Source organism: Rhinopithecus roxellana, chromosome 1 (assembly GCF_007565055.1).
Source record: "Rhinopithecus roxellana isolate Shanxi Qingling chromosome 1, ASM756505v1, whole genome shotgun sequence".
NCBI classification, from domain to species: domain Eukaryota; kingdom Metazoa; phylum Chordata; class Mammalia; order Primates; family Cercopithecidae; genus Rhinopithecus; species Rhinopithecus roxellana.
The window spans coordinates 128,587,253-128,610,579 of NC_044549.1; the positions used below are offsets into that span (position 1 = coordinate 128,587,253).

The 23,327-nt window shown below is 43.8% G+C and overlaps 1 long non-coding RNA gene across 1 annotated transcript in view; it reads left to right on the plus strand.

Moving 5' to 3' along the window:
- LOC104672751 overlaps positions 1 to 22,953 on the plus strand; it is a 39,605-nt gene extending 16,652 nt beyond the window's left edge. The window contains exons 4-8 of the long non-coding RNA XR_749437.2: positions 20,317 to 20,602; positions 21,338 to 21,777; positions 21,896 to 21,953; positions 22,164 to 22,501; positions 22,760 to 22,953. This is a non-coding gene — a long non-coding RNA (uncharacterized LOC104672751). The remainder of the gene's footprint in view (positions 1 to 20,316; positions 20,603 to 21,337; positions 21,778 to 21,895; positions 21,954 to 22,163; positions 22,502 to 22,759) is intronic.
- Positions 22,954 to 23,327: the final 374 nt, after the last annotated feature.

Sequence of the window (23,327 nt, forward strand, 5' to 3'; positions counted from 1 at the left end):
TCACTCTGTCTCCTGTTCATTTTTGTAGTATCTCATATGGAGGCATGGGGGACCTGAGTGGGTTATAGACTCAGGGCTTCTGTCTGCCATCGTTATTGTAAGGGCAGGGAGAACAGTGCTGAGACGCGGAGGCATCAAGTCTTATAGCTGCAAAGATCTTAGTATAGTGGTTCTCAAACTTTAATGTACATAGAAATGCTAGGGGCATGTGTCAAAGAAAAGTGCTGAGATACAGAGGCATCAAGTCTTACAGCTGCAAAGACCTTAGTAGAGTGGTTCTCAAACTTTAGTGCACATTAGAAATGTCGGGTGTGTGTCAAAGATGCAAATTCCCGGGCCATATTCAGACCCGCTGAATTAGAATTTCTGTGGAGTCCAGGAGTCTGCGTTTCAACACCCTCTGGTCAAAATGTTGCCAATGCAAGTAGTCCCTCCAGCAGCACTTTGAAAAACATTCCCTTTCCTTACTCCCACCCTCTTCCTATGTCTTCTCCCCACGATTCATAACCCAGAGTCCCAGAATCTGTGTTGGAACTGGTTCAAAGTAGCCCATGCCTTCGCTGGGCAGCTTTTACAGTTAGAATGTCTCTTCTCCTCTTCCCACGAGGTTAAAAGGTATCTCCACGCTACTTACTCACACTGCCAACCTTCATAGAGCCGGTCCATCTTGGGCCTTTAAGTGCTCAACACCAAGATCACATCTGTAACCAGTCTTCCCTAGGACCCTTGGTTACAAACAGAGTCCAAGAAACGATTCTAACCCCATTTTACCTGTTCTTCCCCCTTTGCTGAGCATGACTCACACCAGCTCACGAGTAGTCTTCTGTCACTCAGGCTTCTACAGGTCTTGCTCCTCTCCTGCCTGGCTCCTCCATGCAAGGCAGGAAGGCCTGTGAGATCAGGATGCTGCCATACCTGCTGCTGCTGATCTCCACAGTGAAAAGCTATGGTGGTGCCTCCCAGAGCTGCTGCCCTGAGGGACCAGGCCAACTGGGTCTTTCCGGAGTGCTTAGTGGTCCAGTACCTGGCTTAATGCTCTTCAGAGCTGTGGGAGACTCTGTGCCATGCAGTCACCTGAGCCCCCAAGCATCCCTGTAGGCTTCTCCACATTCACAGGGCCCTTGAGAGAAACGGCTCCTTCAGCTTCTTCTTGCAACCTCACTCTGCAAAGGGTTCAGTCAGATGCCCATCTTCAGGATTGGGCCAGGGTCCAGGAATTGGCAACCAGTCCCTTGTGAAGCACACACTTCTTTGTGCTTTTTGTATAGGAAAAACAGAAAATTGATGTAGAGGATTTACCCTGCTACTCAGTTATGCATGCCCAGACGTGTTAAGTCCAGCATGGGGTACCCATCACATGCCTGACCCTGTCCCACAAGCAGGGGTGGCTTCATGGGAATGTAGCCTGTGCCATCACTTAGGCCCACCCTCACAAGGGGCCCTGTGCTTATTTTAACACTCTGCCGTTGCTGCTGTGAATTTGCTTATCTTATCATTTTTATCTGACTCTTGTGTTTTGTTAATGAAGTCAGATAGGACAGTGTGTGGGGGCAGAGGAGATGCCCGATGGCAGTGAGATAGGCTGAGTCCCCCGCCACAGTGGGCAGGGGTACATGCATGCCAAGTGGTTGGTCTGGCAGCCTGCAGCAGGACCCAGGCCGAGATGGAAAATGATGACAGTCCAGCAGTAGCAGAGCAGCAGTGGTGGCCCACACAGCCACAGCCCTGAGAGAGAGGGGGGACTCTGTGCGAGAGTAGTGGCAGGACCACTGGTGGCGGCCACATTGCCTACCTGTCCCCAGAACCCTTCTGTCTTAGTTCAGTACTGCTGTTCCAGCAAAATAGGTGAAACTGGGTAAATTATGAAGAACAGAAATTTATTTCTTACAGTTCCAGAGACTGGGATGTTCAAGATCAAGACGCTAGCATCTGGTGTCTAGTGAGGGCCTTCTTGCTTTGTTCTCACAGATTGCAGGGGGTTAAAAGGGCAAAAGGGAGGAACACTGTGTCCTCACGGGGAGAAAGAGAGGAAGAGCAAAAGGGCCGCACAGCTCCCTGGAGCCTCTTTTATAATGTTGGTAATTCCACTCACAAGAGATCTGCCCTCATGCCTTAATCACCTCCTAAAGGCCCCACCTCTAAATACCATTGCATTGGGGGTTCAGTTTTAACACACATTTCGAAGGGGACACACATATTCAAACCCTAGCATCATCCCTGCACCATCAGCACAAACATTAATGTGGCCTGAATGCCAAGCCAGTTGATGCCAGAGCTCAGACAGTAAACTTTGTCTGTAAATTAATAAAACCATATATATTGCAATAAAGCATCACAAGGAGTTCTTTTTTTTTTTTTTTTTTTTTTTTTTTTTTTTTTTTTTTTTTGAGACGGAGTCTCACTCTATCGCCAGGCTGGAGTGCAGTGGCACAATCTCGGCTCACCGCAACCTCTGCCTCCTGGGTTCAAGGGCTCGCTGCAACCTCCGCCTCCTGGGTTCAAGGGCTCGCTGCAACCTCCGCCTCCTGGGTTCAAGCAATTCTTCTGCCTCAGCCTCCCGAGTAGCTGGGACTACAGGCACATGCCGCCACACTCCGATAATTTTTGTACTTTTAGTAGAGGCAGGGTTTCATCGTGTTAGCCAGGCTGGTCTCAATCTCTTGACCTCGCCCTCCCAAAGTGTTGGGATTACAGGTGTGAGCCACTGCGCCCGGCCAGGAGTTATTTAATGAAATTAGACTCTGGTTTTGAAAACTGCTGCAACAGTACAAAGAAAATATCCACAGCCTTGGAAGAGAAATTAAATTTAAAGATTATTGCATTCAATGGAAAGGAACACAATTTTCATACAAAGTGTCAGGTGAACCAATTTTTAATATAATGAGGACAATTTTATAACTCATTTCCTTTGTAATTGAAGATATGGTGACAGAATGCATAAGCAGGTGTTCTGTATTATATAAAACCATGAAACCACTTTTGGTTTCTTGTAGGACTTTCACAAGTTACAGAAAATATTAGATGAAAATTTTAAATGCCATTGTATAAAATTACTTTAAAATTAAATTCAGACTATATGAAACTGATTTATATAAAGAGTGAAATCTTTTTAGAAAAATTGTTTCATGAGAATCACCAGCTCTAGATATACTAAAATTTATGTATTTCAAAGTAATTTACCAGAAATTTATCTGATGAATTTGTCTGTTGCCATAGTCTGTAGAAACTCTTAATAGCTCAGTACCAGTTGCATCATCAGACCCTTCTCAAAATTAAAAAGAATCAATTATCAACTTCCAGTCTTGCATTTGCCATGAGCAACTCACATTGCCTTCAATGATATTAATGGAAAATAAATTGCTAAAAGTATAAATGAGTTTGCAGAAAAACGAGCCAGAAAAATCTTACAATCATTGGTCATATATTAATAAGGTATTATTATTTATTGTTTTATATAAAATTATGACACTAGGCCAGGCGCGGTGGCACACGCCTGTAATCCCAGCACTTTGGCAGGCTGAGGTGGGTGGATCACCTGAGGTCAAGAGTTCAAGACCAGCCTGGGCAACATGGTGAAACTTTGCCTCTACTAAAAATACAAAAATTAGCCGGGCACGACGGCACACGTCTGTAATCCCGGCTACTCGGGAGGTTGAAGCAGGAGAATCTCTTGAATACAAGAGGTGGAGGTTGCAATGAGCCAAGATCATGTCACTGCACTCCAGCCTGGGAGATAGAGCCAGGCTCTATCTCAAAAAATATATAAATAAATAATATAACTATGACTCTAAAAGTTATTGTGTAATCTGTACATTTATGTTGCTATTTATATATTACTATTTGTTACTCCTATTATATTTTATAAGTAAAAAAAAAAAATCAGTGCTACCTGGCACAGAAAAACAATACATCTGCAGTAGTTTGCCTCGGCTGGGGCCTTTTGCCTCTTCTCCTTTTTCTCTCCCCCTTTCCCACTTGCATTAACCCAAATATGCACAATTCCTCGTAGAAACTTGATCTTTAATCATCTTTTCCCTATTAGGTATTCTGCTCAGGATACCTGTATTCAGGAATAACTCTGGGTAAAATGCTTGATGCAGGCAGGGAGCGCTTTGGGCCACTCTCTCTCTTCCTATTTCCTTACTTGTTTTCAACATCCCAAGATCATAGGGCAGGCAGAAGAGACTATTGCCATCTCCTGTGCCTCCTTGGTGGAGACCACCTGGGTCTTCTCCAAGCTAGGGTACCAGTTACCACATCTGCAACTTTGCAGCAGCAGGAAGGAAAAAGGCAAATCAAATGCTAGGCCCTCGAGATTTAATTTCCTTCCTGGAGGAACTCCCTGCAGTCCAATAATATGCAGTAGACGTGGCTTTGGAAAAAGCACCTTATCTCTCTTATTGGATACCTGACAAGTTGGCTAGGTACCTTACTCAGGTAACAAGAATTACAGAAAGATTAAATCTTGGGAGTATAAATAGACTGGGAGGCAGCAGAGAATAAAATTTAATTTCCTGTTCTTTGGACATTATAGCATCACTCTTTCCAAAGATAAACCACTACATGTGAGTCCTTGTTTCCAGCCCAACCTCTGGCTTTGCCTTCCAGGCAAGTGATCCCATAGCTCTAAAATGTGGTTCATCTGTTCCATGCCTACAGGGCCTGAGGTTCCTTGGCTGGAGCTGAGGAACCCTCCAGCCTTCATTTTACCTATAGCTCAGCTTTCTGCCTGCATGAAGTCTCAGGACATTTGAGCCCCTGGTTCTTTACTGAATTCTGAACCACAGCTTTGCCTTATCCTTTGGCTTCCATGAATTCCTTGGTTCTTAACTACCTGTCTGGTTCCTGGCCCATGACCCCTCTCCAGGTCGAAGCCCCGTCTTGTTCTAACTAACAAGCTTGCTTCACTAGTCCTGGTCCATCTCTAACATCCTCCATCATTTTTGTTGCTGATGTGACAAAATATCCCCTGTTCCTTCCTCATCACTTTACTCACAAGCTGACAATTGTCTCGGTTGTACTGGTCGTAGTAATGATTCACTGGGACAATCCCTTAGAAAATAGACTTAAGAATTCCAGGAAAAGTGCTTCTGCAAGTCATCTGGACATTGCCTTTGCCATTTTCACATAAACAGTAGATCCTCCTTTCTTGTAGACAAACCAACCACTGTGCTTTTGCAAACATTGCACGTTGCGAACAGATGGGCTTTTTAAAAATCATACTATATTGTAAGCGATCCGGAACAACCCTTCATCAAAGGAAATCCTGAGAAAAATCTTATGATATAAAAAATCTTACTTTTACTAATTTAGTTGCTCCCCAAAGCTGAATTTCCATGTTTGAGGTGTTCTTTAAGGGGTACATGGCTTCTCTGCCATTTCACTGCTCCCACCACTGCTCCACGTGTTCATAATAAATGGATCTCATCCCAGCTGCATGCCTTATCTATCTCACTTACATGTTTACATCTCTCACAAGAGAACGAGTGTTTTGGATGTTATGTTGGAGGACTTGAGACCCTTTCTGAAATACAGTTTTTAAAAACATGCAGATTAACTGTGATTGCAGATGCAAGTTTTTACTAGTGAAAATGGTTTGTTATGATTGTTGCCTAGCATCAGAAAAATAGAAGTTGTGAGAGTTACAGGTGACATCTTCACGGAGAAAACGCAGCAGCTGTTCTGCTTTCAAGGACAGTCCTCTTGGAGTTAGTATATGTACTTTTTGAAAAAAAAAATCTAGGTCTTAAGCATGCATGGAGGCCGCCTATTTGACAAGTCACCTTTCTGCCAAGCTCCAGCCTTTGCAGCAGCAGATTGCACACAGGGAGGAGAAGGCTTGGCTCTCATCAAGCTGTCTCCATCTGCGCAGCCACAGAGGGCTCTGTCTGCTCCCAGCTCAGCGCTTTGGGGGCTTTGGACTTAGAAGACCCCTGGAGGAGTTACTGACTGTGCCTCTAGCCAAAAAGACTGATTTCCCCAGCGTCTTTCCACTCAACTCAAATAACACCGCTTCTCAAAGATGGTCCTTTCTCTTTCTTCTCCCTCAGCTCAGGGACTTGGAGGGGAGAATTAATTGCCCAAGAGACACAGCTAGTGTCCAACAGAGCCAGATTCCAGTTATGATCTGCTTTCTTTTGAACTATATTTGACATTCGGGGCAAACTGATCTTTGGAGTGAGTACAGGGGTGGTGGGAGCAAGGGATGCCCCTCCATTTGCCGAGAATCACTGCAGGTCTGTTTGTCTGAATTCCAGGAAAGGAGCTGAGGGAGGATAAACTGCCGCTTCTTCTTCTGTACCCACCTGGGTCTGCATTTCTTTCCTGTCTGAAGGACCATCAGAGTCACATGGCTTGGACTTCTAAAATGAACAGTGAGAGCTTCGATTCATATAAGATTTTTTGAGAAACCACAGCGGAATTCTCCCATGTTAAAATTTTCAAAACCAAAAGAGCAGACCTCTTCTATAACCCTAACCCTGACATATACACAGCTCTATTTTTCTTCCAGCTCAGACTGTGTGATCACTTGAGGGAGGGAAGGACTGGTCTACACTGGTGCTGGGAAGCCTCAGTGGTGCTGTTCTCCCTCTAAAAGGGAAGAGTGAGGGTCTGAAGAAATTCAAGCCAGCAGCTGCTTTCTAGTGGGGCAGGACTAATGCAGGTTCTACCAACTTATTAGTGTCAAATGGGGAGGATAATGGCAATAGCTGCCATATAATGATCCCTCACTGTAAATTAATACCAAAGCTAAACAGTTTTTCCCAGATTATCTCATTTAATTCTCATGGCAATCCTGTGAAGAAGATACTAGGTGGAAAAGCCAAAAAATAAAAACATATTATCAGGGACAAAAAGTATATCAATTGATGTTTCAAAATATTATCTCTGACTATACATAAGAGGGAAGAACAAATTCTTTTCATGGTCAGCATAGTAAGCCCCCATCCATCCATCCATCCATCCCTCCATCCCTCCCCCAGGACTCCACAGGCCTCATGTTACTATTCTGCAATGCTCACCCCATCCATTGCTGCTGCTAAGTTCTAGCATTTCAAGTCAATGGACAGGGTTGAGTGATCCAGAGACAAACCACACATTTGTCCAATGGCAAGGCCAAGTTATGGCACAATAGTTCTAGGAGAGGGCCAAGGACAGAGCCAGAGTGGCCAGCTGCTCCAGAAATTGCACCTTGTGGCCTGGAGCAGTGGGAATTCACCACAGCTGAGAAAGTCATCCCTCCTGCCTACCCCCCCCCCCCCCCACACACACACAAAAGAGCCTCCTAAGTCCTGGCCTTCGTGTATGTGATGAACTGATTTAGAAATTATTCTTCTCTTTATCTTCATCTTCCCCTAAATCTCTGTTGGGAATAGAATCATGATAGATTTTTAGATTAACAGCCTCACAGCCTTAATTTTATTTATCTGACAAGTTTGACCCTGGGGACACCAGCTGTAAGCAAAATAGCATGGAAATTATTAACTTTTCGGCCAAGGGCTTTATACCCTCATAGCAGAACTGCCAGGGCTGATGATAGCAATACTCAGGACTTTTGGGAAAAAAAATTTGTTTGATCCCTGTGAAAGAGGCTGTGAGGGAAAACTATGAGCTTGAAATCAAATTTCCTGGAGGGATTTTCTCGGCTGGCTTTGTAGCCCTATTAATGCCCCTGAAGCAGCCACAGGCAGTGAGTTAGCTCAGAGACAAACACCTCTTGTGTTTGGTGTGGGAAACGTGTTTGCGCCACTATTTATTAGATTTTCTATTCCCTCCTCTGGGGGTGGCAGACCCAGAGAAGAAGCAACTGGAGAGGAGACTGAAAAAAGAAAGTAAAATAAAAAATAGAGTAAAAGAGAGAGGGATAAAAATAGAAATAAGCAGAGCTGCCTGTTTCCTGGGCAGGTTGAAATGCCTAGATACAGATTAATGAGCCATTATGACAGGATGCTAAAGGGGCCTGGGCTGAAGATGCTATGAGGTGGATTGGACAGGGCAGGGTTATTGAGCGATGGAGGGAAGCTGGAGCAGGTGCTCAGAGAAGTCAGGAGGGGGATGAAGAGAACAGTCAGGCCAGTGGGACCTGGTATCTGGAGAAATGGGGCCTGGCAACAGGGGGAAAGGAGGAACAGTGAGTTTGCTGCATCAGAAGGACCTGGTAAGTGGTGGTAAGTGTCCCAATAGTTGACAGAAAGGGTACAGTCCCATAGTAGGTCTTAGAGAAGGCAAGTGGATAGGACAGCAGAGGACCAGAGAGAAAACTGACAAGGCTAGCGACACTGAGCAGTTTCTCAGAAGGCAGGCAAGACTTAGACACAGGGCACAATCCAATGACGAAGGCAGAATCATTCAAGCTCATTCTTGTTGATAAAATTTAAAAAAAATAATGGTGGAATCAGAAGATTTGTCAGAGCCAGAGCAAAAAGTCAGAATGAGACCGGCAGCCAAAGTGATGATGGGGCAAGATGGCTGCCCTGGAGCTCCTCAACCTAGCTTCCCAGACTGAGGTCATTGGCCTAGAATCTGGGCCCGGGGCTGAGTTTGCAGCGGGGAGGGAAGATGGTGGGCAGATTATCAACCTGGGTTAAAGGGGCTTCGGGCTTGCTACCTTGCATAATTTGAAGACTTTGGGTACAAAACTGCTACTGCTTAGAGCAGTGGTTCTCAGCCTTCATTATACATTAGAATCACCTGGGAAGACATAAAATATACTGACACCTAGGCAATCCCCTTCTTCTACTCCCACATCAATTAGATGAAAATCTACGATACTGGCATTGAGATAATTCCATGCCAGCAAAGATTGCAAACCACTGACTTACGGGCAAAAGTTGCACTATCTGTATCCGTAAAAGGTGTGCTATGCAATACAGCAACCACTATCAATATGCGGCTACTGAGCATTTCAGATGAGGCTAGTTGGAATTGAAATGTGCTGTAAGCCTAAAACACACACCGAATTTTGAAGACCTAATCTGAATAAATAACCCAAAATACCTCATTAATAGTGAGATACTTGTTAAAATGATATTTTGATACATTGGGTTAAATAAGTTATATTATTAATTTCACTTCCTTGTTTTCACTGGCTCTAATGTGGCTTCTAGGAAATTTACCCTGATATATGTCATTTGCATTATATTTCTTTTTTTTCAGACAGAGTCTCGCTGTGTCGCCCAGGTTGGAGTGCAGTGGCACGATCTCGGCTCACTGCAAGCTCTGCCTCCCGGGTTCACGCCATTCTCCTGCCTCAGCCTCCGAGTAGCTGGGACTACAGGTGCCCGCCACCACGCCCGGCTAGTTTTTTGTATTTTTTTTTAGTTGAGACGGGGTTTCACCATGTTAGCCAGGATGGTCTTGATCTCCTGACCTCCTGATCTACCCGCCTCGGCCTCCCAAAGTGCTGGGATTACAGGCTTGAGCCACCGCGCCCGGCCTTGCATTATATTTCTTTTGAACAGTGCTGCACCAGAGGTTCTTTCAGTTCTGATTCACAAACTACACAACTGAAATTGCTTTTCCAATATTGCGGCTGCAGATGGCAATGCACTGGGAAGACAATTTTCTTTACCCAAATTTATCACAGTTTGTAATTATGTATTCATTTGTGTGTTTGTTTTTTGAGTGTCTCATTTCCTCAGTGTTCACCTCTCTACCTCAGCATCTAGCTCAGTGTTGAACATAGTAACAATTCAACAAATATTTGTTAAATGAATGGATTGGGGAATGAATAAACAATTAGATGAATAAAATATTTCTTTTTCTGCTGCTGTAATCCCTAGACATATAGGTTGATAGGAAACCTGTCTCCTGCTCATACTAGTACTGCAAAAAGGGGGCTATTGTGCATAGTAAGGAAGGGCTGTAGCAGAGAGGTGAGGTGCAAAGGCTTTGGAGGCAGACAGACCGGGGCCTAAATCCAGGGCCTAAATCCAGGATCAGTCAATGCAACTCACTTAGCCTCTTGGCCTCTGTGATCTCTCTTATCTGTACCATTGAGATAATACTCCCTTCAGGGTTGTTGTGAAAAGCTTAGCACAGTGCCTAACACTTTGTGGGAAGTGTTGGTGTAAGAGAGAAAAAGAACGGGACTGATCTCTGGGGCGCGATCTGTTCTGCACAGGAGGTTGCACCGGTGCTTGGCCTCCTGGGGGAGCAAATTTGCTGCCCTTACCTGAGCTGGGTATACTTAGTTCTTCAGAGTCTGACCCATATTGTGTCCACGGGCAGTTTATCACAATGGAGGAATTTCTGGAGGAATTAAGATTTCTGGGGACATGTTACCTAAAAAGATGTTTGCTTTGAATAAGAGCACAGCTAAGATTTTTGGTTATTCTCAGACTGCATTTGTCTTCTTCCTACCTCAGCTGAGAAGATTTTGGATAAGATCTCAGACTCAGCACAGAACCTTTGGAGATGGCAGTGTCTTTTACATCCATATCTTGATTGGCATGACAGGAATTAATTGCCTCCTCCACCTTGCTTATGTAGCCCATGACACAATCCACATGAAAAGAGAGAGGATGTAAGGAAACACGAGACTTGCCTGGTATGTTCCAAAATGTTCTAGTCTGGACAAACAGTATGATAAGAGCGGACCTACTTATCAGGCTCACAACCAAGAAGGGAGCAAGGAGAGAACTGCCAAGAAAAAGGAAAAGAAAGCAGTTTCTTCTGTTCCTTGGGGGCTACTTATAATTAATATTCAAGCTACATTTATCCAGATAAAGAAAATGCTATTGGTATGGAAACGTTTTAGTAATTTATATGTCTCTTCAAAATGGGTAGAAGTGTATATATGTTCCAAGGCTGACACAATGGTGACCAGCAAAAGACCTCCAGAAAATCTCATTACTAGGTTTAAAATACTCTACAATCATAGGGACATGTATTCAATAGATTGGTTCTTAAAGTTGTAAAAACCTACAGAATCTTTAGTGTTGTCAATGCCCACATTGTCTGTAGTCAGCAGAGGTAATAAAATATCAAAATGGGATTAAAAATAATCAACCGGCCAAGACTTGTGCAGAAAATGGGTGGAAGAGGTCAGATGCCCTGCCCATGGCTCTAATTAGACAACAAACAAATTCCCAAAACTTAACTCTCATGAAATATTAGCAGAAGAGGCTCCGGTTTCTTCCTCAGCAGCTGAGGCCAGTAGCATATTCCTAAGCCAGATAACATTGTGTTGTATTGCAGGACACTAACAGGGGTGTCAGAAATCATTCACAGACTCAAGACATTTCACCCACACAGATAGGACCATAATGTAAGGCTCCCTGCCTGGTCAACTTTTATCAGCAACAACCACTGCTTAAAACTCCTTGGAAAGGTCCTTAACAAGAGCTGTTGTCAAAGAAGGCACTGTGTAGTGCCAAGACCTTTCTCTTGGATTCATGCCTCCCACTAAAAAAACACATGGAACCCAACACTGAATTACCAATCTTTATTTTTCTCATTGATATAAGCATTGATGACTCACTTCTCACTTGAGTCCAGACCCATCTGGATTGCCTGCAAAAAGGTCTTGGCAGTGACCTGAAAACACATGCAAATTAGCCAACCGATTCTAACCAGGACCTGTTGTCTGGTAATTCATCTCCATGTTCCAGACTTGTCCAACAAGCACCCCAAGCAACTTTGAGTTCCATCCTGCAACTCTCAGTCAGGCTTGAGAAAACCCCCAATTTTATCTGGGCATGGTGACACATGACTGTAATCCCAGCTACTTGGGAGGCTGAGGCAGTTGAATCACTTGAACCCAGGAGGCGAAGGCTGAAGTGAGCTGAGATTGTGCCACTGCACTCCAGTCTGGGTAACAGAGTAAGACTGTCTCAAAAAAAAATTAAATTTAATTTTTTTTTTAAAGAAAGGCCCCAATGATGGCACTTAGCCTCTTTGACTCTATTTGACTCTTTCTAGCTTGACTCTAGTTTGTCAGCCGTAAGTACAGACATACATTTGCTTTATGCATTAAGATTGGCCACTTCTGAATGGAGACCAGAACCTATAAATTGTTAAAGGCAGAATCATTGTGTTGATTCTGTATCAGTCAGGAGAGTTAAACTGTACTGTAGTACCAAACAACCATCAGATCTCAGGTGACTTAAACCACCAAGGTTGATGTCTTGCTTATCCTCTATGCTCACGCAGGGTTAGTAGGAGCTCTGCTTTACATCATCCTCCCTCGTCTACCGTAGTTGAACCATTGCATGTAGGGGCAAACACCCCTAACTCATGTCAAGAGCTTGGAGAAAATTCTGGACTCCTGGGGTCAGACTCCCTAGGAAACAGATTCTGTGACAGGTGTTTGTGTATGGGAAGTTTGCTTGCCTGCTCTTGGGAACAACACCTGTAAGGGAGTGAGGGAGCTGGAATGAGCAGAGAGAAGAGCTGAGCTGCAATGCAGAAGCAACAGAGGCCTCAGCCAATTCTACCAGGGTGCTCTGGAGCGGAGATGAGCCTTCTGAATTGTCCCAAACTGAGGCAAGGATCCTCAGCCTTTTATGCCAGAAGCTCTCTTCAGTGAGGGGCAATTCCTAGAAGGTTCAGATGTGAGCAGTCAGCAGCCAACATTCATGGCAGCCAAGGAAATGGGGGCCTTGGCCCTGAAAGGAGAGATCTGGGTGATATACCAGCGCATCCTCTACAGTCCATATCTTGCACTGATCAAATCTACTGGCTTTTTATAAGTCCAATCCACCTGGGAACAGCTCTTCTGGAATTCTGGTTGGTTTCTTCACCACTTACAAGATAAAGACTAGAGGGGTGGTGTATTCCCTGAGTGGCCGTAGTTGGCCTCAAGGTTACTCATTTTATACTCTTCTTACTGTTGCCTTTGCTAGTCCAGGTGCCTAACCTGGTAGGATGACCCAAACCATCATCCCCAAGTTTCTGGTCATTTTGCTGTTCTCAAGCCATGGCTGCTACACTCACCAATTTACCATCAAAAGTAGGCAGGAGAGCACCAAGAAAAGCCCCCAACAGATCACCAGAGTGTCAGCCTTATTCCACCCTGCCTTCACTGTGGAACAGCAGCCCTACCTCCCCTGACAATCAGGGTCAATCATCCTGGCTAGCATGGGGGCCTTGCCTTCTTATCTTTTGGCACAAGAAGCCCAAGGTGACTAGGAAGCCGCTAAGGCTTAAAGTCTGATGGGACACTTACCTTGTCCCCCGGTGCAAGTGTTTCCTTCTGGGAAGCAGGCCCTTTGGACCCACAGAGCCTAATGTTGCAGCAATGACAAGCATTAATTGCCAAGTGTGACCCTGGGAATGCTGGTATGCAGGACCTTTCCCAACCTTACTCCTTGGTTCCTGGGCCCATGTATTCTTCCTACTGGGGATACCAACTCATATAAAAGTCTTTGATTTAGGGTGTTAACCACATCCTAAAGGAAGGAACCCTATCTTCACAGAGTGAAGTACCTCTTCCATGGTAGGTGCTCCCTAGTGGGCACTAACATGCATTGCAAAGGTCTTAACTCCATATGCCTGCTCCTGTAAGTCCAACTACATGCTCTGTCCCAGTCCCCAGTCTTACATTCTTTCCCTGTTCAGGCCCCTGGCCAACCGGCCTAGTCATTTTTCATAGCCCTGAGTTATATATTCCTGCTTCAGGCCATTTCTCTTCCCACACAAAGTGAATGACCGTGTGTTCAGTCTAATGAGAGGATTCCTCTTTGCCATGTTTTTTGGGACCACCCTGAATGGGACTACAGTGCCACAGCAGTCCCGTTTTGGCTAGCACCCCCAAACCAAGCTTATACTTCCTTGAACCAATCTCAGCCCTTTTTTCCCTCCATCAGCTTGGCTGTAAGGCATACTTCATGTGGCCACAAGTTTTGTCTAAGGGAGAGACATTGATACAGCAGTGATAGATGCCATGGGGTCTGGGCCGTCTATTAGCACAGCTTACATTCACCCTCTGGCCCTGCTCACAGCTAATCCCAGATGTACTGTTTCCATTATCACGATTGCTGTTAGGCTTGCCAACTTTATGGCTTGGTAGGTTAGACACTACTTAGCTTGTGCTGGGTAGCTTTGGCCACATGGTCACTTGTCAGATGCTCCATCTCTATTAGGGAAGTGGCATGCCGGGAGCTGTTTTCAAGTAGTGTTAAGGTCTCCTCTGCAGATGGCATGGCCTTGCTCCAGGACTCTGGGGTCTACATTATGATTCTCTTATTGGAGCTTGCCATAAGCTTCACATGGTGAATTCTTCCACCACAGATAACTACTATCAGTAGGGTCTGCTCAATCATTTGGCCCAAGCAATATGGCATTGCATCTTATACCTGCTGTGACTCAGAGCTGACAGCCTTCCATATTACCTGGTAAAATGGTCAGAGCAATATCACTAAGTACTGCCTCTAGAACCTGAAGAGGCCTCCCAGGCACGGGGCTTCTTTCTTAATGGTAAGAGGTGAGATGCAATAACTTGTCATTTATTTTCAGGGGATGTCGCTGCATGTCCAAAACCACTGGATCGCTAAATATTTTACTTATATGGCTGTGATACATCTTTTCCAGGCACTGTATCAGGTGGCACATGACGTTGCTATGTGTCATTACGAGGGATGTTAACTCTGACCACCTGGTAGAGATAGTATCTTCAGTTTTCTCTTCTGTGAAGTTTCCAGTTTCCCCCAGTAATTAAGAAGTATCAGATGAAGAGGTGCATTGATACTGGTACAAATATGCTCTTTACCATCATAGTTTACCCACTGATTTTCCTATTCATTGGTGATTGTTGCCAACGAAAATTGCTACTGTGGTATTTGCCAGATGATGATTTTTCCATTTCCACCTTTCCATATGTATCAATTGAAATCTTCTAGAAGGAAGAACTGTTCCTTCTCCCCCATTTCTTTATTTAATCAATTATTTTTATTTATATCACTAAATAGAATAAGTGAATGAATACAATTTATTACCATAATTGCTCAAACAATCCCAGATTTGGCCCTTGGGAGCTTTTTCAGGGTCCTCCCATCATTTTTTGAGCGCTTCTTTAAAAGTAAACGCGACTTATTGCAGTTGGTTAAGACCACTGTTTCTTTCCATTGCAACTTCTCCTCCATCATATTCTCACTGATGCCAGATAGTGTTGTATGTAGTGTCCATGAGCATTTGAGGTATTTGGTTAAGGGGAGGTTGAGTTGGCACATATTAATTTACATCTATTGGGATATAATTATGTGTTTGGAAATCACTGCCACTTTCATGTATAGATGAGTTGTTATTAGCTGTCTTGTACAGGTTTTGGTTCTAATTTTGTTGTTGTTGTTGTTTTGAGATGGAGTCTGTCTCTCTTGCCCACGCTGGAGTGCAGTGGCACAATCTCGGCTCACTGCAACCTCTGACTCCTGGGTTGAAGTGATTCTCCTCTCTCAGCCTCCCTACTAGCTGGAATTACAGGCGTGAGCCACTGCGCCCAGCTACGTTTTGTATTTTTAGTAGAGATGGAGTTTTACTATGTTGGCCAGGCTGGTCTCTAACTCCTGAACTCAGATGATCTGCCCACTTTGGCCTCCCAAAGTGCTGGGATTATAGGTGTGAGTCAACGTGCTCAACCGGCTGTCTGGTACAGGAATGGCTTCCAGGAATACTTCTGTTCAAAATGTGTAGGACCCAAATTTCATTTTAACATGAATGTGTCTTATGGCACCCAGGAAATATTTGCAGGTAACATTTGGTCTACCATTATAAACCTGTTCAAGCCTTGACACATAGATACAACAATCTTTGAGAAAATGCAGGCCCGGCATGGTGGCTCACACCTGTAATCCCAGCACTTTGGGAGGCCAAAGTGGGCGGATCATGAGGTCAGGAGTTCAAGACCAGCCTGGCCAACATAGTGAAACCCTGTCTCTACTGAAAATACAAAAATTAGCTGGGTGTGATTAGCCGGGTGTGGTGGCACACACCTGTAGTCCCAGCTACTCCAAAGGCTGAGGCAGGAGAATCACTTGAACCCGGGAGGCAGAGGTTGCAGTGAGCTGAGGCCACACCACTGCACTCCAGCCTGGGTGACAGAGTGAGACTCCATCTCAAAAAATAAAATAAAATAAAAATAAAACTTAAAAATGTATTTTTGAAGATTCAGAAGAGAAATTCAAAGACAAATAAGAAGGAAGGTGTTTACTTACAAGTTTATAAAGCTCAACAAGCCATTTAAATTCATTTTGGAAAGACTTTTTTGGAACATTTCAAGAAAAGAAATAAGAGAGTACAGACTCCCAATTTTGGCATTTATGATGGGTATAATCTTTTGTCATCTTTAAGTGTATTTATTCAGAAACTCATAGAAATTTCAGAAAAAAAGTTAATGGAGCAAAAAAGAAAAAAATGAGATACATAGAAATTATTCAGACACCAAGGATAGAATTACAATAAAATATTGTTTAATTGCATCAAAAGCAGTAATTCAATAAAAGGAAGAGATCACTTCCCAATAAAATCGTAGTGAATAGACTCCCGGATCATTTAATAGTCCAGTTAATGAAGAGAAGTGAATCATGTGAACACACTGGAGAAAGATTTACATTTCCTACTGTCTCAATATGAAACTGGCACTTCTGAGGATAACATACAACTCATCGTGCATCTCCACAATGAGAATGTGGATGACTAACTGGTCAATGAATCGATGAGTAATTCTCAATTCAAAGAGTGTTTAAGGAGATAGCTACAGAAGTCTTGTAGTCATACAGGAAAGATATTTTGTTAAAAGTTTTCCCCAAATTTACAAAAATCCTAAACATTTAAGTGGCATATTTAATAAAGAGTTGTGAAGCTAAAAGAAGCTTCTGAAAAAATCAATAAGAAAATATTAATAATTTGAACCAAACATGCTAGACATCAGACTGAATTGTCTTCTCTCTGCAGAACTATTACAAAATTGTTGCCATTTGAAGAAGTGACCTAGAGAGTGTGTGACCCAGAAAAGTAGAAAAATAAATTTTAGTCATATGTCAGGCAGTTAATAAAACATTTTTCTGAATTTTGTGATATTCATGGTATTTATCAGCATTTTTAAGGTTTAAAATTTGTTGTGATTTCTTTAATCATTCTAAATAAATAGTGACTTTCAAATCTCACTTTGAGCTAGGTATGGTGAAGCGCACCTGCTAGTCCCAGCTACTTGGGAGGCTGAGGCAGGAGGATTGCTTGGGTCCGGGAACTCAAGGTTGCAGAAAGCCATGATAACACCATTGCAGTCCACTCTGGGTGACAGAGCGAGACCTCGACTCTAAAAAAAATTTTGTAAGCCTCACTTTGTATTCATAATTTGATATTCTTTTTCTTATAAAAGGTCCCCAAATTGTACAACTTTCAGGCCTCACAAAATCAGAATTTGCCTCTTCCCTGAGATCTCAGAAAACACAAGTTCCCAAACACATGCCCACCCCCCCCGACCTGTGGATCAGAGTCATGACTTTGCCCCCAGTGCCTGCAGGCACATCACATGCAGGAAGCTGGTAGGGTCATGTCTTTCCCTCTTTCCCACAGGGGAGAGGAAATCCCAGCAAAACAGTTTGCAAATCTCCCACTGGCCAGTCAGAACCTCTACCCCTCACCTCCCACTCATTAGACATAAAAGGATTGGCGTTGAGTATTTATGAGTGTGTATCCAACAGGTCTGCAAGAAGTGTGATGCTCTGCTGCCAGTCTGATTCTCCAAATGGAAACTGGTGGTGGCAGCAGCAGGGGGTGGGAGAAGAGGGTGATGACAAAATATTGTATCAGGCAGAAGGGTTTATTAATATCAATATTTCTCACCATAATAAATGAGTGTCCTGGGGGCTCTGAGGGTCTGAGAGTTTTCATTTGCTCCAGATGAAGACCTCACAGGGCCTCTGCTTTTCCAGCCTGGGATAGATTTGCTGAAATCACAAATCCACAGCAGCCTCAAGACCATGGGTTTCTCTAAAATCACACGTTAGGCACAGGATTAGACAAAAACCACCCCAGTATGGTGTTTCCATCTTTCTATCTCATCATTCTGTCTTTGGTTAGAGTGAAGCCTCGTTCTTCTCATCTTAACTCCTGTCCTGTTTCTTTTCCTAGAGTGCCCTTCTCCCACCTCTACCTTCCCCAACCATATCCTCCTTCAAGAACCAGTTCAGATAAAGCCTACTCAGGTAACACCCCTATAGCCCCAGCTCTCTCCGTGTGTCGTGCTTGTCTTAGTCCTTTTAGGCTGCTGTCACGAAATACCATAGACTGAGTGGCTTACAAATAGCAGAAATCTATTTTTCACAGTTCTGGAGGCTAGGGCATCAAAAATCAAGGCACCAGCAAATTTAGAGTCTGGTGAGACCCACTTTCTCGTTCATAGATGGCACCTTTTTTTTTTTTTTTTTTTTTTTTTTTGCTGTATTCTCACATGGTGAACTGGGCAAATGGGCTCCCTTGGGTCTCTTTATAAGGCTCTTTATAAGGGCACTAATCCCATTCAGGAGCCCTCCAGTCTCATGACCTAATTACCCCCTGAAAGATCTAACCTCCTAATCCCATCACCTTGGGAGCTAGGATTTTAACATGAATTTTGGGAGAACATGATCATTTAGAACATAACATTGCTCTATCTACTCCTCTCCAAAAGGGCAACTCTTGCTCTATGCCTCAAACTATAGCTATTTTTGTACATAATTTATTGCTTTGGGACTGAAAAATTTGTAAGGGCAGGACCCAAGCCTGAGTCACCACTGTGTCCCCAGTGGGATCAGCAAAGTGTCTGTGCTGGATAAATAAATGTTAAATGATTAGTTCCATTGACCGTGAACCTTAATTTTTCTAGTGTGTATGAAGCACTCAGCCCAGGTACTGAGAAATAGCAGATGCTCAATAAATGGTTGCAATTTTTGTTTCTACAACGGCTTTCAATGCAGCTCTAAGATGAACTAGATCCAGAAGGGAAGGGACTACTGAGTTATAGGGAGGAGTATTCTGAAGCTGGGCTGCCTCACTTTAAATCCTGCTCTGTTGCTTACTGGCTATGTGGCCGTGGGCAAGTTATGACCTATTGGCACTGTAGTTTCCTCCTCTGTGAAAAGGGGCAATAATTCTGAGCTTTTGTGGGGATTAAATGACAGCACATACAAAATACATGGAAGAGGATCTGGTAGCCTGTTTAAGTGCTATGTCAGCACTAATTATTACTGTTACTGCTATGATTGTTATCTAGTGGCTTAGGAGTGGTGCCATCCATTTCTCAAAATCTCCCAGAATCCAGCCTTTCTTTGATTGGTACATGAAGGACTGTGGCCTAATTCCAAGCTATGACATTGGGATATAATAAAAAATATATATTTGTCCTGTTCCCACCCCTCCCCATTTTCTGGCACATAGCTCATAAAGTCCTTGTGATAAGTGATAAGTGTCGTTTTGTGTGCCAGTGAGATGACCAAGGGCTGGAAGCTCCTGGACAGCCTTGGGGTGAGGACTGGTTGCCAGGGGAACTCACCATGTGGTTAGAGAGTTGGAACTTTCAGTCCCACTACTCCCTCCCCCGCCCCACTGCCTCCGCAACCAACCTCCAGGGAGGGGAAAGGGGGCTGAAGGTTGAGTTAATAACTAATAGCTAATGATGTAAACAATAAGCCTCCATAAAACCCCAAAAGGACTGGGTTCAGAGAGCTTCCAGGTTGTTGAGCTTGTGGAGGTTCTGGGAGGGTCCACACCCAGAGAGGGCACGGAAGCGGACCCCTTCCCCACACCTTTCTCTTTGCATCTCTTCTATTTGACTCTTGCTGAGTCGTATACTTTGTAATCAGTGGAGTTTCCACCCAGCAACAATTCAGCCGCACTTCTTTACACATCTAGAATCCATCCACAATTGTAAAGGTTTTGTGGCCCTACAGTGAAGGCGGGGAGAACATCTTCCAAGTAAGTAGAGTGTTTCCCTGAGTTCTGTGAGCCATTCTAGCAAATGATTAAACCCAGTGAGGCAGCTGCAAGAACATTCCGTGTAGCCACGTCAGAGAGAAGTTGCGGGTAACCTCGGGACCTACTATTTGTGATTGGTGTCTGAAGTGAGAAGTGGTCTTGTGGGACTGGGATCTTAACCTGTGTGGTCTGTACTAACTCTGGCTACTGTCAGAATTGAATTAAATTGTAATTCAATTACAATTAAATCAACAGAGAATTAGAAAATTGCTTGGTGTGGGGGAAAACCCCACATATTTTGGTGACCAAAACTGTTGCGAGAGTACCAAAGAGAGCATAAAGCAGTTTTTTTTCCTATACACAGACTATGCCTCTTTTCCTGTGCCCCTCAAAAGGTGCTGCCTCCCCTTCTTCTCTCTTTAGCCAGCACAAGAGCACACAGGAGGCCAGCAAAATCACGAGTTGCAGGTGTCTGAAGGGCAGTCACATAAAAGAGAAGCTTCACCTTTGCTTTATGAGGCATATCTTGAACCAGGGATGGAAGTTACAGAGAGGCCAAAACCAGCTCAGTGTGAGCAGCAGTGGTAACAGACCAGCCAAGCAACAGAAGGGTCTGCCCTGAGAAGAAGCAAGCTCTCTGTCATGGGAGGTGCAAGCTGAACCCACACTACCTTTTGTCACGGTTGCTATGGAAAAGATTAAGAGTGCTGTATTAATTATCTATTGCTCCATAACAGAATACCACACAATTTAGTAGCTTAAACAACACATTTTTATCATGTCACAATGTTTGGGGTCAGGGATTCTGGAGTGGCTTAGCTGGGTGGGGTCTCTGGGTTGGTCTCTCATGAGGCTCCAGTCTAGATATTGGCTGGGGCTGCAGTCGTCTGTCAGCTTGGCTGGGGCTGGAGGATCTGTTTCCGGAATGGCCCACTCACATGGCTGTGGGAAAGAGGCCTTAGCCCCTCACCTTGTGGCTTCTCCATAGGGCTGCTTGAGTGTCTGCATGACATGGCAGCTGGCTCCCTGAAGAGCACATGATCCAAAAGAGAGAGCAAGACAGAAGCTCAGTGTCTTTAACAACATATCTTTGAAAGTCATATTCCTCCATTTTCACTACATTCTACGATAAGTGAGTCACTCAGAATAACCCACATTTAAGAGGAGAGGAATGAGGCTGCATTGAAGGGAGCACACTGCAAAGAATGTGTGGATTTATTTTAAAACCACTACAAGCCCCTTCAGTGCTGAGTTATTGTGATGCCTTATGCATTCCAAAGCCAAATGTGGATGTGATTTTAATTATCGGTGATGTTAAGCTCTTTTGCTAATGTTACTAAAAAACACAGGAGCTTCTGCATTGTTCTATTCCCAGTAGATAGCTTAAGATGCTCTATTTAATTCAGTACAATACAGATTTATTAACTATTCTTTCTGTCTCTAGGGCCTGACTGTTCCCACTTCAAACCACTTCTTAGCTTCATTTGTTCTCATAATATCAGGATAGCCCTTCCTCCTCAAGAGGCCTGGGCATCAGCAGTCAGATGGCAGTGGAAGGTGGAGAAATGGAATCCTGCTGGGGGCTCAGGAGACCTGCCCCCGGATGCTGCCGTGCACTGCAGATGTCCTTGATGAAGAAAATGAATGGAAGGTACTGGAAGGGAGCTGAAGCTCAACAAAGGACCACCTAATGAAAAAGTTGGCAGTGGATTACTTGAGATCTTGAGCACCCTGCACTGTTATTTGTGTTTATAAACATGTTGAAAAGATGTTCCCTTCCTTCACTGTAGTGCCACAAAGCCTTTAACGTATCGGGTCGTGTCTAGATTTGTAAGGAAGTATGGCTGAATTGTTATTGGGTGGATACAGTTTACATGTTTAAAGGTTAGTTTTGTTTAATAGTCAGATTCCTGTAGCCCAGGGGACGGGGTGGTGGCTACAGTGCAGAATGGTCTCAGGGGGACATGTATGTACAATGCAATGGCGTCTGTTTATCTTACAGCTGTCTTTCTCAATGGCAAAAGGACATACTGCTGTTATTGTCAGTGAGGGGCCAGGAGGTAAGAGAGAGCTAAATGGTAACAGAAAGTGCTTCCTTAAGTGAAATTAGGGGAGTGCGTGTGTGTGTGTGTGTCTGTGTGTGTGTGTGTGTGCATATTTGGGGTAGGGGGAGTGGTAAATGCATATTTAGTTAGCAAAAGTGCCAGACTTACAGTATCTCTAAAATTAATGCTCACAATGGCCATATAAAGTATTATTATTCTTTTCAGTTTAAATGATGAAACTCTGGGAATCAGCATAAAATAAACCAACTACATTGCACGTAAGAATCAAGTAAATGAGCAGAGATAGCCCCTGGTTTACAAACACCTGACTTAAACATTGCCCATCCTACAAGTAAATTCCTCATTCTTACTGCTGTGAGAAAAACTGTTAGCAGCCAAAAATTTCAGAGCTTTCAAAGAACTATAATGAGATAGCACAATGCAGGCAAAAAGGCCAGTGTTAATGGAGCAAGAAACTTCCAGTTCTGGCATTCACAGCATGACCTGAGTACGCGGATTCCCCTCTCTGAGTCACTGGTTTCTCACCTGCAAAAGAAAGCGGGGTGTGTGTGTCTATGGAAGTAGGGTGGGTGTTGGCTAAGCGCGGGAGTCATCTGGGTGGCTTCATATACACAAAAAGGGTTCATCCCACCAGGTCGGGCTTTTGAATCTGAATCTTTGGGGTGAAGGTGGGGGCACCTATTCTGAGAAACTACTCCAGAGGTTGCAGTCACACAGCCCTTGGTAATCAGTGTTTGGGAATCAGGGACCTGATAATCTCTAAGGTGCCTCCAAGATCCAGCATTTAATTCCTGTTTTAGGACAGAGAAGGAGGAAGAAGCTGTGAGAGGCTGGAACAGTTGAGGGAGCGCTGACATGGTAAAGGCCACTTTGCTCACCATCACCAGGCTCGCTACCGAAACTTTCCACTTCATTTTCTCCCAAGACCTTACTCCTACTATGTGGAGACATATTTGAGTAAAAAATTGGCCTCTTTTAAAAGTCAAAAATCCGAGCCAGCTTGAAGGGATTGTCTTTGGTCAAACCTGTATCAATTTGGGCATCAAAATAAAAAATGTTACTGATTTATTACAACCTATTGAATAGAACTGCAATTCATGAGTCTATGCTTATATAAATAAGGAAATAAGCTGAGGAGAAGGGAAAGCTCTCTTTTATAGTAGAAATCCATCCAATAGGTATAGAAAAAAATGATGAAGTTAGAAAATCACCATTTGTCCACCATCGTAGTAATCATGGATTCAGCTAAAAATCATCAATGGATGCTGGAACAAATGAGTGAAAGTTTAATGAGGGCCAGAATATTTATATGGCCTCACAGTGTATCCCTATACAATTCTTACTAATTATTGACAAAATATTTACTAA